This window comes from Dermacentor andersoni, chromosome 3 (genome assembly GCF_023375885.2).
Source record: "Dermacentor andersoni chromosome 3, qqDerAnde1_hic_scaffold, whole genome shotgun sequence".
In the NCBI taxonomy this organism is placed as follows: Eukaryota; Metazoa; Arthropoda; class Arachnida; order Ixodida; family Ixodidae; genus Dermacentor; species Dermacentor andersoni.
Window position 1 is genome coordinate 28,025,355 of NC_092816.1, and position 14,275 is coordinate 28,039,629.

General features: G+C 45.0%; 1 protein-coding gene across 7 annotated transcripts in view; it reads left to right on the forward strand.

Annotated features, from left to right (window-relative positions):
• The window catches only part of LOC126518526 (urease subunit alpha-like), a 145,056-nt gene that overhangs the window by 73,957 nt on the left and 56,824 nt on the right, over positions 1–14,275 (forward strand). The window lies entirely within an intron of this gene.

Genomic DNA, 14,275 nt, shown 5'->3' on the forward strand with positions numbered 1-14,275 from the left:
GATAAGAAACATTCAAGATATTCTATTTTTAACAGCGGCTGAACAAGGGAAGCCTCACTGGTGTGATAGTGCAAGGTGTTCGCTTTTCCGAACACCTTGCTCAGTTGTCCTATCGTGACTCACCTTGCGATGCGCTTTCGTCAGTGGCCGCCAATGCGGTGGGGTGGGACCACAGAATGTGCACAAATCACATTCCTGTCGATCATTTTAAAACCAAACGATTCATGTGCTAGGTGTGGAGCAGGTGGCAAGGTTGTTCACTTTCCAACGAATGGACGTTTCGCTCATAGCAGACGACGCGCCTGGTGTCTGCTTGTAATGGCTGTTCCTCTCGTCTTTTCGTCGCATGCCCAACGTCGGTGGCTGGTGTTGTGGGATGCGTTTTTTTTATATGAAGACGCCTTCTGCTGCCATTTCTGCAACCACTTGGTGGGCATTCTCGGCAGCAAGCAAGCCAGTGGTCTCAGGATGCAAGAGGAGGTCCTTTGTGCTCTCCGGTTTTTATAAACCAGCAGCATTCGAAGTCCTTGGGCAGCGCATTGTTGTTTTACTTCTTGCCTGTGTCTGTTTTTGTAGTATTATCACTCTTATGTAGTTGTCGCTTGACGCAAGATGTGGTGACAGTGTCCAAAGTTTCTTCAATGTTATCGCCATTCTATAGTGCAATGTGAGCTTTATTTACATTTGTCACATGGCTTTATGATGTTTCTACTGCAGCACGGCAGTGCACTTGAGCTATCATATAGGTTGGACGTAGTAGTACTATGGTGTTTTCCTGAAAGACAGGTCCACTGTGTATTAGTTTATAGGTGCGCTACCATATGATTGTGGCACATTCTAGAATTTACCTTGTTGCTGCGACTACACCTGGAAGATTTGATGACGCATGTGCGCATAAGCGGCCAGACTCGGGAGGTCTCCATTCAATTCGACAACCGACGACAGTGCTCTCTGCTGTCATTGTGATTTGAGTGTTGCTCTGTCTTTACGGGAACAAATTTTCTCGGAACCTTCTGCACAATGTGACATCATTAATGTTGAAGTCATCAGGCAGCGATGCCATACACGAAGTGGGCAAGGTAATATAACAGTGGTAGGCCAGCAGTATCGCTTTCTGCTTACCAGTGGCAAGGCAACTCACAAGGCATGCCGTCATTGTATTCCGGGTGTGCTTGCTATAAGCATTCCAGCCGAGCGCCGTTTTCACCAGAAATGGATGTTATTCGATAAAAGCAACAAGCAGGCTGTTGTTGAGATGCGTGTGTGGGCCCAGGTGAACATTCTTATGTGACTACATGACGGAAGAGTGGACGAGATGAGAATATGCAGTCGCAGAAGACATGCAGCAGACGACAAATGATGCTCTCCATGTGCAGTACCATCTAGTGGCCGGAGAAAACGAATGAATCTATTAAATTGTTTAACTTTCACGCATAAGTATTGCTCCCTTGGTTTTATGTTGTGAGAGTAAAGAAAGCTTTCAGCATAAAATGTTTATTTTTTAAGCTCCTGAAACAGTCTGCTGTTAATGTATCATCCCCAATCAAAGCCCAAATTGGTGAAGCAAACTGACTGCGCTCGCTCGTCAATTGGCTGTGCTCTCCCTCCTGCTCTCACATATTTTGCCGACGGCCTACTTTGTGAAGTAAGAGCCATACCAAACGTTCAGAAAGTGAGCTGTTTGCACGATCGCAGCCCAAGCTTGAGCCATTGTTTCTTACCATGCAGTGCTCAAATAAAGTTCATCATCAAGGTAAATTAGAACAACTTGCCCTCCTTTATTTATTACCATAGAGACTACATGTGTACAAAAACAAAAGAGAAAAACAAGAAAAATAAAAGAGAAATGTTATTTGAGCTAATACTTATTTAATTAGTGAATAATTGGTTTGCTAACTTCTTCACAACTAAAAAGTTGCCCTAGCTACTGCAAGCTATGCATTAAATTTTACATGCTCAACTCTTCAGGACAACAAAAAATTGAAAAAAAAAAAGCTTTCAAGAAAGAGAGATTTATTTTTTTTGCTTGCAAATGATTGTGTAAGTAACATAAAGCGAGACCACGGTAAATGTTTGTGTCAGAAAGGCGAAGTTTATTAGACACATTTTTTTAGGCTGTGATGGAGGTGCATGGGCTTCAGTACACACAAGTTGGTTTCACTGCATGCTTTGCTTTTATTATTTACATGTTTCAACACAGCACACTGTATTGTACAATCGCTGTCACTCAAGGAAACTCAGCTCTCTGAATTACCGTGCTTTCTTTTTTTTTTTCAACTCTACTTGAAGTGTTCACTCGTTTTACGGAGGAGGCCCTCTTAAATTAGACAGCTGGCATCACGATAACAAAAAAAAAAAAAGGTTTTTGTTTACGACTTTATTCTTCAACAGGCAGCTTACGCCATCCGGTATTGTTTATAACAGCCACAGAGCAGGAGACGAGCTCAAATCGTCTTGAAGGCTGCATGAGAAGGCTGCATGAACGAGTTTGGCTCATCGTTCGTCCTTTTTGCAAGTCCGTGCATGATGAGCTCTGTTTGTATTCTGTCCAAAAATGGAAATCTTCCATCAAAATCAGCATCTTTAGGTATCCAACTCAGCGTTCTTGACGTGTCTTCATTAGAAGAGCCTCTTGTCAAAACGTTTGCTTCACTCTGAGGCTTCCCTTGTTCAGCCACTGTTGATAGCTCATGCACCCACCTTCCTGCGAACCATTTCGTCTTGTTTGAATGTCACCACCACCACCACCACCACTATCATCATCATCATCATCATCATCATCATCATCATCATCATCATCATCATGTTTTATGTCCACTGCAGGACGAAGGCTTCTCCCTGCGATCTCCAATTACCCCTGTCCTGCACCAATCAATTCCAACTAGCGCCCACGAATTTCCTAATTTCATCGCTCTACCTAGTCTTCTGTCGTCCTCGATTGCGTTTCCCTTCCCTTGGTACCAATTCTGTAATGGTCCAACGCTTATTATAACCGGCGCATTACACGACCTGCCCAGCTCTATTTTTTTCTCTTGATGTCAATTAGAATATCGTCTATACCCTTTTGCTCTCTGATCCAAACCGCTCTCTTTCTGTCTCTTTAACGTTATGCCTAGCAATCTTCGTTCCATCGCTCTTTCCGTGGTCCTTAACTTGGTCTCATGCTTCTTTGTCATTCTCAACGTCTCTGTCCCATATGTCATCACTGGTAAAATCCACTGATTTTACACCTTCCTTTTCAATGATAATGGCAAGCTTCCAGTTAGGAGCTGGCAATGTCTGCCATATGCGATCCAACCCATCTTTATTCTTCTGTGAATTTCCTTCTCATGATCAGGGTTCCCTGTGATTAATTGACTTAGGTAAACGTACTCCTTCACAGACTCTAGAGGCCGACTGGCGATCCCGAACTCTTGTTCCTTTGCCCGGCTATTTATCATTACCTTTGTCTTCTGCATATTAATCTTCAACCCCACTCTTACTCTCTGTTAAGGTCCTCAATCATTTGTTGTAACTTGTCGGCATTGTTGCTGAGTAGAACAATGTCACCGGCAAACCGAAGCTTGCTGAGATATTCGCCGCCAGTCTTTACTCCTAGGTCTTCCCAGTTTAATAGCTTGAATATTTCTTCCAAGCATGCTGTGAATAGCATTGGAGACATTGTGTCTCCCTGTCTGATCCCTTTCTTTATAGGTATCTTCTTGCTTTTCTTGTGTATAATTAAGGTAGCTGTAGAACCTCTGTAGATATTTTCCGAGGTATTTACGTAAGCATTCTGTACTCTTTGATTACGTAATGCCACTATGAGTATTGGTAGCTCTACTGAATCAAATACCTTTTCGTAATCTATGAAAGCCATAGAGAGAGGCTTATATATATTTCGTAATTTTTCAGCAGAAGGCTTTACGGGTCCTTTCATCTGTGGACATGTTCCCTATATCCATCCAGGCCATGCCATAAATATAGCAGCTTTCAGCAGAGATCTGTGTAGTTGCTTTGGGTATCTTATCTGCATGTAGGTTGTCTAAATGGTCTCTCTGAATTTATAACAGTTGTGAAGCACTGAAGTCAGTAATAAACAATATGCGTACATGTATTTTTTTCTAGCTTAATGTCGCCATTACTGCAAAGCTGGGTTCTCAGTTTGTTAATGTCAGTAGCAGTGGCGTAGCCAGAAATTTCGTTCAGGGGAGGGGCTCACGTTGCAGCTCGGCCTTCTCCTTAAGAGGAAGCTTTAGCTCGGGTGCTCCGATCTAAATACATATAGAAGGGGAATTCGTTTTTTTCGACAACTGCTGCACGAAATTTGACGAGGTTTGTTGCATTTAAAAGGAAAACTTAAATTTTGTTGACTGCTGTTTTCGAATTTTTCATTTACCTTGTCAATTCTTTATTCAAAATTGGCCAATATAGCACATTTTCTGAAAGCGAAACTATCAAGTTTAAAGCTCTGTAACTCAACAATGAAAAATCATATAATAATTCTGTGAGTTGCATCTAGTAGCACATCTACAGCAGACAAAATTGATATGTTACGCATGAATCTCAAAAAAATTTAGTATTATGGAAATACGGCTTTTCTAGAACCCTTGTACACAACGTAACCAATTCACGTAAGATACAAATTGACATACCAAATCTGTCCACTTTGATGCAGAGCTATTAGATTGTAAACGTCGTGCTTCTCTTTTATTCAAACTTTCGAATTTTTTGAAATATTTTAAATGAAATTCAGACCCTAAATCGAAATTCTGCTTCCAACAGACACTAGAATTTAAGTTTCTCTCTCAAATGCAACAAATTTCATTAAAAGCGATCCAGGGGTTATCTCACAAAAGTGTTTCTGTGTTTTACATGTTTTTGAATAGGCTGCGTTGGAGTTGGGCCCAAGCTAAAGCGTCCTCTTAAATAATTTGTCGAGGGATCAAATACATGAATAATAATTTCATTGGCATTGCCAAAGATGCTGCGAATTCTTGAACGCTACGCATTGTAAAAACAAGTAAAATATGCATTTTTCATAAAAGAATGTACTCGTATGTGCCAAAAATTTTGCCCAAAATAACTGATATCAATGCTTCCATCTCTTTTGTCTATTTAATAAGTAAAGAAAACATCACACGAACTTTAGAACTATATCAGTTCGAAACCAGCAAAACAGTGCATGCCGTTGATATGAAAAATGTAAAGGCCATGAAATGAACAAGTTGAGGACAAATATGTTAATGAAATTTTGTCATTAAAGAACCATGTTTACATTCTTGTACATAAACAATGGCCTGTGAAAAATCTCAATGACACTGTCATTTGTTCCAATGTATTACGCAGGAGCAGCTGTCACCGGTCCTGTATCGTGAGTAACTGCACTGAAATTATAGTCGCAACAGAGAGCACGTATAGAAAGCAGTTCTGCAAAATGTACGAGGGCGAGTCAAATGAAAGTGAGCCAATGCGAATATATGACAAACGGAGTACTTTATTTAAAAGTAGGCTCCATGAGCATTTAGACGTTTGTCCCATTGACTAACGAGTCGCGTGATTCCCGTCTCATAAAACTCCTTGGGTTGCTGCTTCAAAAAGTCTGCAACTGACTCTTTCACTTCATCATCCCACACGAATCTGGTGTGGGACGATGCCCAAGGAGTTTTCTAGGCATCGTCACGTCATTGTCCCACACGAATCACGTGTGGGACAATGCCCGTCCCCAAGTTGGGGACCGGCATTGTCGTGGAGCAAGATGACTTCATTACTCAATTTTCCACATCGTTTGTTCTTGATTGCAACACGCAGCCATTTCGATGTTTCACCATATCGGAAAACAATTGATGGTCTCTCAAGATTTAGCAAATTCTATCAGTAATGGCCCCTGACGATCGAAAAAAAAAAAAAAAAAAGGTCAACAACACCTTTCCGGCAGAAATGACAACCTTTGCTTTCTTGTGGGTGGTGAATACGAATGTTTCCACTGTAAGCTTTGCCGTCGTGTGTCAGGCTCATAGTAGTGGCACCATAGTTCGTCCCCGATCAAAATTGCAGACAAGAAGTCGTCACCCTCATTGTGATACCGGATCAGATTTGTCAAGGCAGCGCCGAACTTCTCCGTCTTCTGGCGGTGGTTGGAAATCTTGGGCATTCATTGCGCACACAAAAGTCCATAACCAAGATGTTCATGAATTATGATGTGAACCGAACCGTGACTGATGTTCACACGCTCTGTAAGTTCATCGATGATTATCGTCCATTCTTGTCTCATCAGCTCATCAACCTTTGCAATTTTGTTGGGGGTGATTGCACGATGGCTTTGGCCCGGTCTTGGATCATCTTTGCAACTTTCACGTCCTTCTTTGAACCGTTTGCTCCAACGCTTCACAGTGGCCAATGAAGTGCAATGTTCAACATACACGGCAGCCACATGGCGACTGTCAGACACGCATCGTAGGGCGGTGATAAAGGGAATACCCCGTTTATTCCGATGATGTGCAATATATACAGAAGCACTAGTCACATGACTTTTGTGATAAGTGCGGGATGACAGCCAAAGAAGTGTGCTCGTGTTTTATCTACAGGCTGACGTCACATCTTTCCCTTTTTGCAAGCTAAGTACATTCACAATAACTCAACAACACAGTTCATAGTTAATCATTAACTCCAAGTCGTTTCGGCGTCTTGATTATGCGACCGCAGCGGGTGGTTCTACGATGTCCGCTGGTTTCGCTGGCGTGACCATCCGACGGCTGCTGCACACCGGCATACTTCACTGGCGTTGTAGCCGGCGATTTGGCGGGCAGTTCGGGAACTTGTGGCTTCGGTGTTACGTCAATCTCTTGATGGTGATCCCGTTGAACCGCCGATGGAACACTGTCATCGTCTCCAGTCTCTGGCAGTAGGAGGAGATGGCGTCTGTTCCGGCGAACGGCGCCTTTGTCGGTCCCCACCCAGTAGGACCGTGGTGTTTGGGACGGCCGCAGGATAGTTCCGGGAGTCCCCTTGTCTTTCAGCCACACTCGATTTCCTGCAGAAAGTCTGGGCAAAGACCTGGCAGCATGACGCTTGTCAAAGTATCTTTTCTGCCTGTTTCTGTATTCCTCATCCATTTTCTGCCACGAAGAGCTAACGACACAGGGTTTTAGCAGAGATTGAACGCAAGGTATTCTTGAGCGCAATCGACGGCTCATCAAAAGTTGTGCTGGACTGTAACCTGTGGGACCCGGCGAGTTCCGGTAGTTCAGCAAAGAAATGTAGGGGTCCTCTGCTTTCTTCAAAAGTAGCTTAATCGTTCTTACCATGCGCTCAGCTTCGCCGTTGGCTTGCGGGAAGAGCGGGCTAGTTGTGACGTGCTTGAACCCGTACACGCTTGAAAAATGCTTGAAAGCAAACGAGACAAATTGTGGTCCGTTGTCGGATACCACGGTGTTTGGGATGCCGTGCCTGGCGAAGATGCTCTTCAGATGGTTGATAACCGCTTCTGATGACGTATCGCCTTTCAGCAAGGCCAGCTCTGGATATCTGGAATGATAATCCACAACAACAAGATACACGGCGCGTTTTATTTCAAATAAGTACACGCCGACTTTTTGCCATGGTAGCTCTGTCGTTTCCGAGGGAATCATTGGTTCCGCGAACTGAACGCGTTCACTCGCGCACACATGGCAATCAGCTACAGCTTTTGCTATCTCTTTGCTGAGCCCCGGCCACCAAACAGATTCCTTTGCTTTTGCTCTGCAGCGAACGATACCTTGGTGCCCTTCGTGTAGTCGTTCGATCATTTCCTTCCGCAGACTTCGCGGAACAATAATGCGAGCATCTTTCAGCAACAGGTTCTTGCAAACTGAAATGTTAGCACGGACGGGCCAAAATTGCCTCAACGTCTGGGAGCCTTTCTTTTCTTGGCCACCCGTGGTGCCAGGCTTTCATCAATGACAAGCATTCCTGGTCTTTTTGTTGCTCAGCTCGTATGAGATTAAGCATGCTTTCTGTAGCCGGTATGCCCTGAACTATTCCATCGACGAAAGCAGATACGTCTGAGTCTGTCAAGGCGCCTAGAGTTTGGTTAGTAGCGTTCGCTCGTACTCTTGATAAGGTGTCGGCTGTCGCAATGCTTTTGCCGGGAACGTGCGTTAGTGTGAAGCAGTACCTCATCAAACGCATTCTGAATCTTTGGATGCGAGGCGGCATAGCGTCCAGAGGATCACGACCGAGCAACGGAAGTAGAGGCTTGTGATCTGTTTCGAACAAAAATTTCATACCTCTTAAAAATTCGTCGAAGCGTTCAGCTGCCCACGTCAGAGCTAACGCCTCCTTCTCTATTTGAGAATATTTTTGTTCCGTCTTTGTCAGCGATCTCGAGGCATAAGCAACCGGTCGTCGTTCCCCGGATGGTTGGATCTGAAATAATACAGCACCAAGACCATACGATGAAGCATCAGCCGAGACTATTGTCTCGTAGAGAGGGTGGTACATGGCGAGGCACCTGTCCGAGCTGATGGTTTCCTTGATTTTGCAAAACGCTTGTTCCTGTAGCGGTCCCCACGACCACTCATTGTCCTTGCACAGAAGGCTGCGTAGAGGCGCGCTCATAGACGCTGCATCTGGAAGAAACCTAGCAAGATGGTTCATCATTCCCAGAAGAGAGCGAACTTCCGTTACGTTCTGCGGCCTCGGAAATTCTGTGATGGCCCGCACTTTTTCAGGATGCGGCCGCACGCCACCAGCGCCAAAGATCATGCCAAGGAAGGATACTTCTTGCTCTGAAAAACAGCATTTTTCTTTGTTCAGCGTCACTCCTTCCCGCTGTAGTCTTCCGAGCACCTTGTGTAAGCGAGAGTCATGCTCCGACTTATTTGCGCCGAACACAAGAATATCGTCCATGTAGTTCAAAACACCGTCTAATCCTTCCAAGACTTGCGTGAACTTCCTCTGAAAAACTTCTGGTGCCGAGGTTATACCAAACGGTAGTCTGCGATAGCAGTACCTGCCGTATGGTGTTATGAAAGTGGTGAGTGTTTGGCAGGACTCCGCAAGTTGGATTTGGTAAAATCCTGAGCTTGCGTCTAGTTTCGAGAACACAGAGGCTTCCTGAAAGCTTCCCATGATCTGCTCTACGGTTGGCAATTGGAGGCGCTCTCTTCTTACGAAGTTATTTAGTTGAGTGAGGTCGACGCAAATCCTGACTGAGCCGGATGGCTTCAAAACCGGCACAATTGGCGCACACCATTCCGTCGGATCCTCGACCTTCCTAATCATGCCTTCCCGCTCAAGCCTGTCAAGTTCCTCCTTAACCGCTTGCTTCATCGGGATAGGAATCCTGCGCGGGGTTGACACTGCGTAGGGGATTGCATTTTCTGTCAACCGTATCGTGTGCTCTCCTGCTATAGATCCGATTCCTTGAAATAGCCCTGGGTACTGTCTCGCGACCTCGTCGGACGTTTCTAGTTCGTCTAAAAATCGAACTACCCCAAGGGCATTTATTGCAGGTAGCCCTAGTAAAGGCATGTGCAAGTTTTTTACGACATACACTGTCTGCTCGCAGCGATTGTCCTTCCATGCGATTTCGGCTTGAAACTTTCCGCACGTGTCAATGCTTGCGTCACTTGGTCCCCTTAGATTTCCTGCTTTCTCAAGATAGCTTGGCATTCCTGGGAAATTTTCCCCCACGACCGTGACTTCTGCTCCAGTATCGACTTTCATTTTTACTTCATGGCCGTTTATCTGCACCGTCACGAAGTGCGCAGACAACTTGCTTTGTCGCGGTGTAACTGTGCCGAGGAATTGGCGCTCGTTATCTGGGCAGCCGTTATCTGGGCAGCCCGGTGCCGTTACCCCGTCAAGTTTTCTTTCTCTGTTTTTAATTCGACAAGCCTTTTCGAAATGCCCTAGCTTCTGGCAGTAAAAGCATTTTTGCTGCTTCGCTGGGCAACTAGTTCGCGGGTGCATCGAACCTGCGCAGTAAGTGCAGCTTTTTACAGAAGCGGTCTTCTTGCGACGCGCAAGTGTAGCATTCCATTCTCTCTTCTGTTCTGTTTTCTTGTTCTTTACCGCTGCAACATATGTTTCGGCGCTGGTACCTTCCCGCTGTTTCAAGTCTGCTTGCTGCTGCTTTATCGTTTCGCTTGTTCGGGCCCTTGCTAGTGCGGTGGCCAATGTTAGCTTAGGGTCCATTTGAAGCTCTTCCGACAGCGCTTCGTCTAGAAGGCCAACTACAAAGCGATCCCTTATTAAACGGTCCTTCATGTTATCGAAGTCGCATCGCTCTGCTAACTTGTGGAGGTCGGTTGCAAATTCGTCTACAGTTTCCCCTGGCTGTTGACGACGTCTGTTAAAACGGGCGCTCTCATACACTGTGTTCTTCGTGTGAACGAAATAGGCTTCAAACTTTGCCTTTACGACCTTGAAAGTCTTCAGGTCTTCGTCTTTTACCGCTAACGAGCGAAGAATCTCTCTTGCCTTCCGGCCCATTGTGTAAAGAAGGGTTCTTACTTGAATTTCTTCCTTTTTCTCGCTGAGACCGGATGCGAAGCTGTAGTCTTCGAATTCCTCAATCCAAGAGGGCCAGTCTGCTGCGTTGTGGAAATCAAATGGCTGCGGAGGCTTTATCCCAGCCATTGTTGCTCGTTGCTGGACGCTCGTTGCTGCCGTGCCTTCCGTGAGGACTTGCATCACTTGCAAGCTACTGCTCCGCTCTGTCGGACTGCATACGCCCCTGACGGTCTATTTCGGGAGCGGCCGATCCCACTTCTGACACCATGTCAGCCACGCATCGTAGGGCGGTGATAAAGGGAATACCCCGTTTATTCCGATGATGTGCAATATATACAGAAGCACTAGTCACATGACTTTTGTGATAAGTGCGGGATGACAGCCAAAGAAGTGTGCTCGTGTTTTATCTACAGGCTGACGTCACAGCGACTAATTTCTTTTTGGGAAATACCTTCAGCTCTCAAAAACTTCACGTCACCATGCTGTTCAACTTTTGGAGTGTCATTTATGTCACGCGACCATGTTCAACCCAGTGCATGAGAGCATTAAAGAACCTTTATCCTTACACCTGCGTGTCACTTTTGTAAATGAGAGATGCCTCTCTGCTACGCGCATGCAGGGTGGGTAGGCTCACTTTTATTTTACTCGCCCTCGTACATTAGAAATGCGAAGATACAATGGGATATACAAATGCGAAGATACAGCTTCATAAAGGCCAAAAAAGTTTCGGCGAAAACAAAGTTCACTGCACGTATACACAACACCTCGCAAGAAGATATTTAAGTATACGTATGTCTCCAATAAATCTACATATCCAAGAAAAGTCACTGTATATAATGCGTCAAACAAGGCAAATAAACGTGTTGCACAATCACGGGTTCACAGAATCCTAGATCCCGCAACCCTTCCATCCACCCCCCCCCCTGATGTATCGTGCTCAATGCGCTTGCTCCCCGCTTTTCTTCTTTGCACACACAAGGCTGACTCAATCGTCGGCTCACCCATTCAACCCCCCACCCCCACGCTTTCACTTGTACATACAGCAAGCGGCGCTCGGTCACGATGTTATTGCCCTTGGACTTTATACGAAATATGAGGGCGACGGCGACGGCGGGAATGCGCCTGGCTTGTCCATATAATTGCTATCGCAATAATATAATAAGAGTATCCGGCAACTGAAGCTTCCCGTGGCCTATTACTTTCCGCAAAAAAAGAAATAACAAAATGGAACTTTCACCATGCGAAAATTCACTGTGCCGCAACATATTTTTTTTCCTTTTGTGGGGTGGGACACCAAAATGAAGAAACACAAAGGAAAGTATGTGGCTGCAATCGAATGCCTACTTTGGGCACCTAATGTGGCTGCCAAAGGAATAGCGAAGAAAACGTGAGACGCTTGGTCCACCGAGAACCATATGCATACTGCTTGGTATACTACACCGGTGAGACAAGGCTTTCCAGAGAGGTTGCGCTCACGCGAATGCGGTGCAATCCGCCGAGTCCCTCACAGTGATGGTGGCGAGCGACCGTTGTTTCTTTTTCTCGTCTGCTAGCCAGAAAGCGTCCAAAACTCTGCCAGGTGAAAATCCACTCGGCCAGAGCAAACCGAACACGCACAGAAATGCGCCGCCCAGTGGTCGGGACAACACGAGAAAAATGCATGCACTCTGGCAGGCTCTGGCAGCCCACGGGTAGCGTAACGAGAACAACAACAAAAAAAAAAAAAAAAAAAAAAAAAAAAAAACAAAAAAAAACTGAAAAGGCTGATTGTGTTCGTGCAAATAAAAGTCAGAGCAGAAAAAATAAATAAGAACCTAGTTACCTTGGCTGAATTTAGTGTCTTGACATGGATGCTTTGGCGTAGGTGAAAAAAAAACTGTTGGTATTTTTTTATGTGACATGACGGCACAAGTGATCCACCACAACGCTTCGTCTCATTGGACCTCGCTGCGTGCTTTGTCAACTTGTCTGATATTGTGTTGATTTGGCTTGTCTCGTTTATGTTCCAATGTAAGACTTTAGAAAAGTCAATGCGCCTTTGGTGTCAAATGCTTATAACAGCATTAAACCTACAAAGTTCCGAAATTGAAAATCTAAAGCACAACTTTGGAAATGTCAATGCACCTTTCATATGAAAAGTTTATGATATTTATGCCCATAAAGTTTCGGAATTGACAACCATGCACTCTGTAGATTCCGCGGCCTCCACGAGGTGCTGCGGCGAGCCCGTTTGCCATCAAAACGCCCTTGAAGCTTTGTGCTCAAATGAGGCTGCTTGCGTTATGCGACTCCCGGTACATGGGCATTGCCGCGAAATCCAGCCTGAGTTCGCAATGTTCGCAGTGAAATGTCTTTTCGAGCGGGAAAAATATATTCTAGACAAAAGCCAGAATGATTTCCGGCGCCGAGGGGTTGCTTTGGTCGACGATGCATGGACAGCACAAAAAAATTTCGGGGGGGGGGGGGGGGGGGCTGACGCCCAATAAGCCCCCCCCCCCCCCCGGCTACGCCCCTGGTCAGTAGTATCATCATAGTAAACATGATTTGAAAGGGACACCAACAGGTGACTGCACAGTTATCAGACCTACAAGAGATGTTAACAGAAACGAGTGCACCTGTTTGTCTCGGGAACAATGCAACTGTGCTACAGTGAATGAGAAGGGCAAACCAGCTATATCATGCATTGTTTAAGCTTGGTTTGGAAAAAAGATTTATATACAGCCGCCAAAGCAGAACCACTGTGCCGTTTTTAATGTGGGAAGCTGTGCAAGTTTTGAGTTGGATGAGGTTACGGTAGCAACTAGGTAATTGTAGCAGCAAACCATATTAAAGGAGCACTGTAGCATTTTTCAAACACCTTTAGAATATGTTCACAATCTGTAGACTATGCTGCCACGAATGTGCAAGGCGAATATTCTGCTGTATGCAGCAGAGAAGCCATAATCTCGCATAAAACGTTGCTTACTCTCTTCTGCGGCTTTCAAGGTCCTCTCTATTATGTCTCGCCTGTGACATTATAGCATATTGCGACAACGCATAGATAACGGCCATTGGGTGATTCTTCATGACCATGAGGTATTCTAAGTGAAAGCTTGTGCCCATGTGCACACCCTTCCAATCTTCTAGCAAACAATGAAGTGGGGACTGTTAACATGTTTCACAGGGCTTTCCACCACTCCCTAGTCACTGTTGGGTACCTTTGTCTGATGCCAACCTCCAAGTGCACTGTGTAAAGAATGAAAAGTAAGAAAAGAGCAAAGGACACGGCATTAAACATATATACCTCCGCTATTGTTAGGGCATTTTCAAAAAAGTTTGCCACTGTTAACAGCGGCAAACACAACCACTGTTAACAGTGGTGGCAATGTTGTGCGTTAGAAGCTCTCTGTAGTTGCCTTTATTTTTCTTGCAAAAGCTTCAGCATTTTCAACGTGCTACTAAATGTTGGCTAACTTAAATGTAAGCTAGCTCAGTGGGTCGATCTTGTGAGTGGGGGTTTTGACATGTGTAAATAGAAGCCTGCTTGAGTCTTGGAACCAGCGGAGACCTGCATTTTTATTGTAACAAACTAAAAGGGCCCTGAACCACTCTTTACCGAAGTCAAGAAATGCATTTGAAGTTAAAATAGACTATTTCAGAAATACTTTGCTGCAAAAAATACTTCAATGCGTTCAGCAGAAGTGGACTCATTGGCAATCAAACACCTCCTTTGCAGTCCCTCCGCTCCTTCTTCAATGACTTGCATTGCAAAGGCTGACTGAATGTCACCGTGGCGCGTAGTTCAAATTTAATTTTGGAT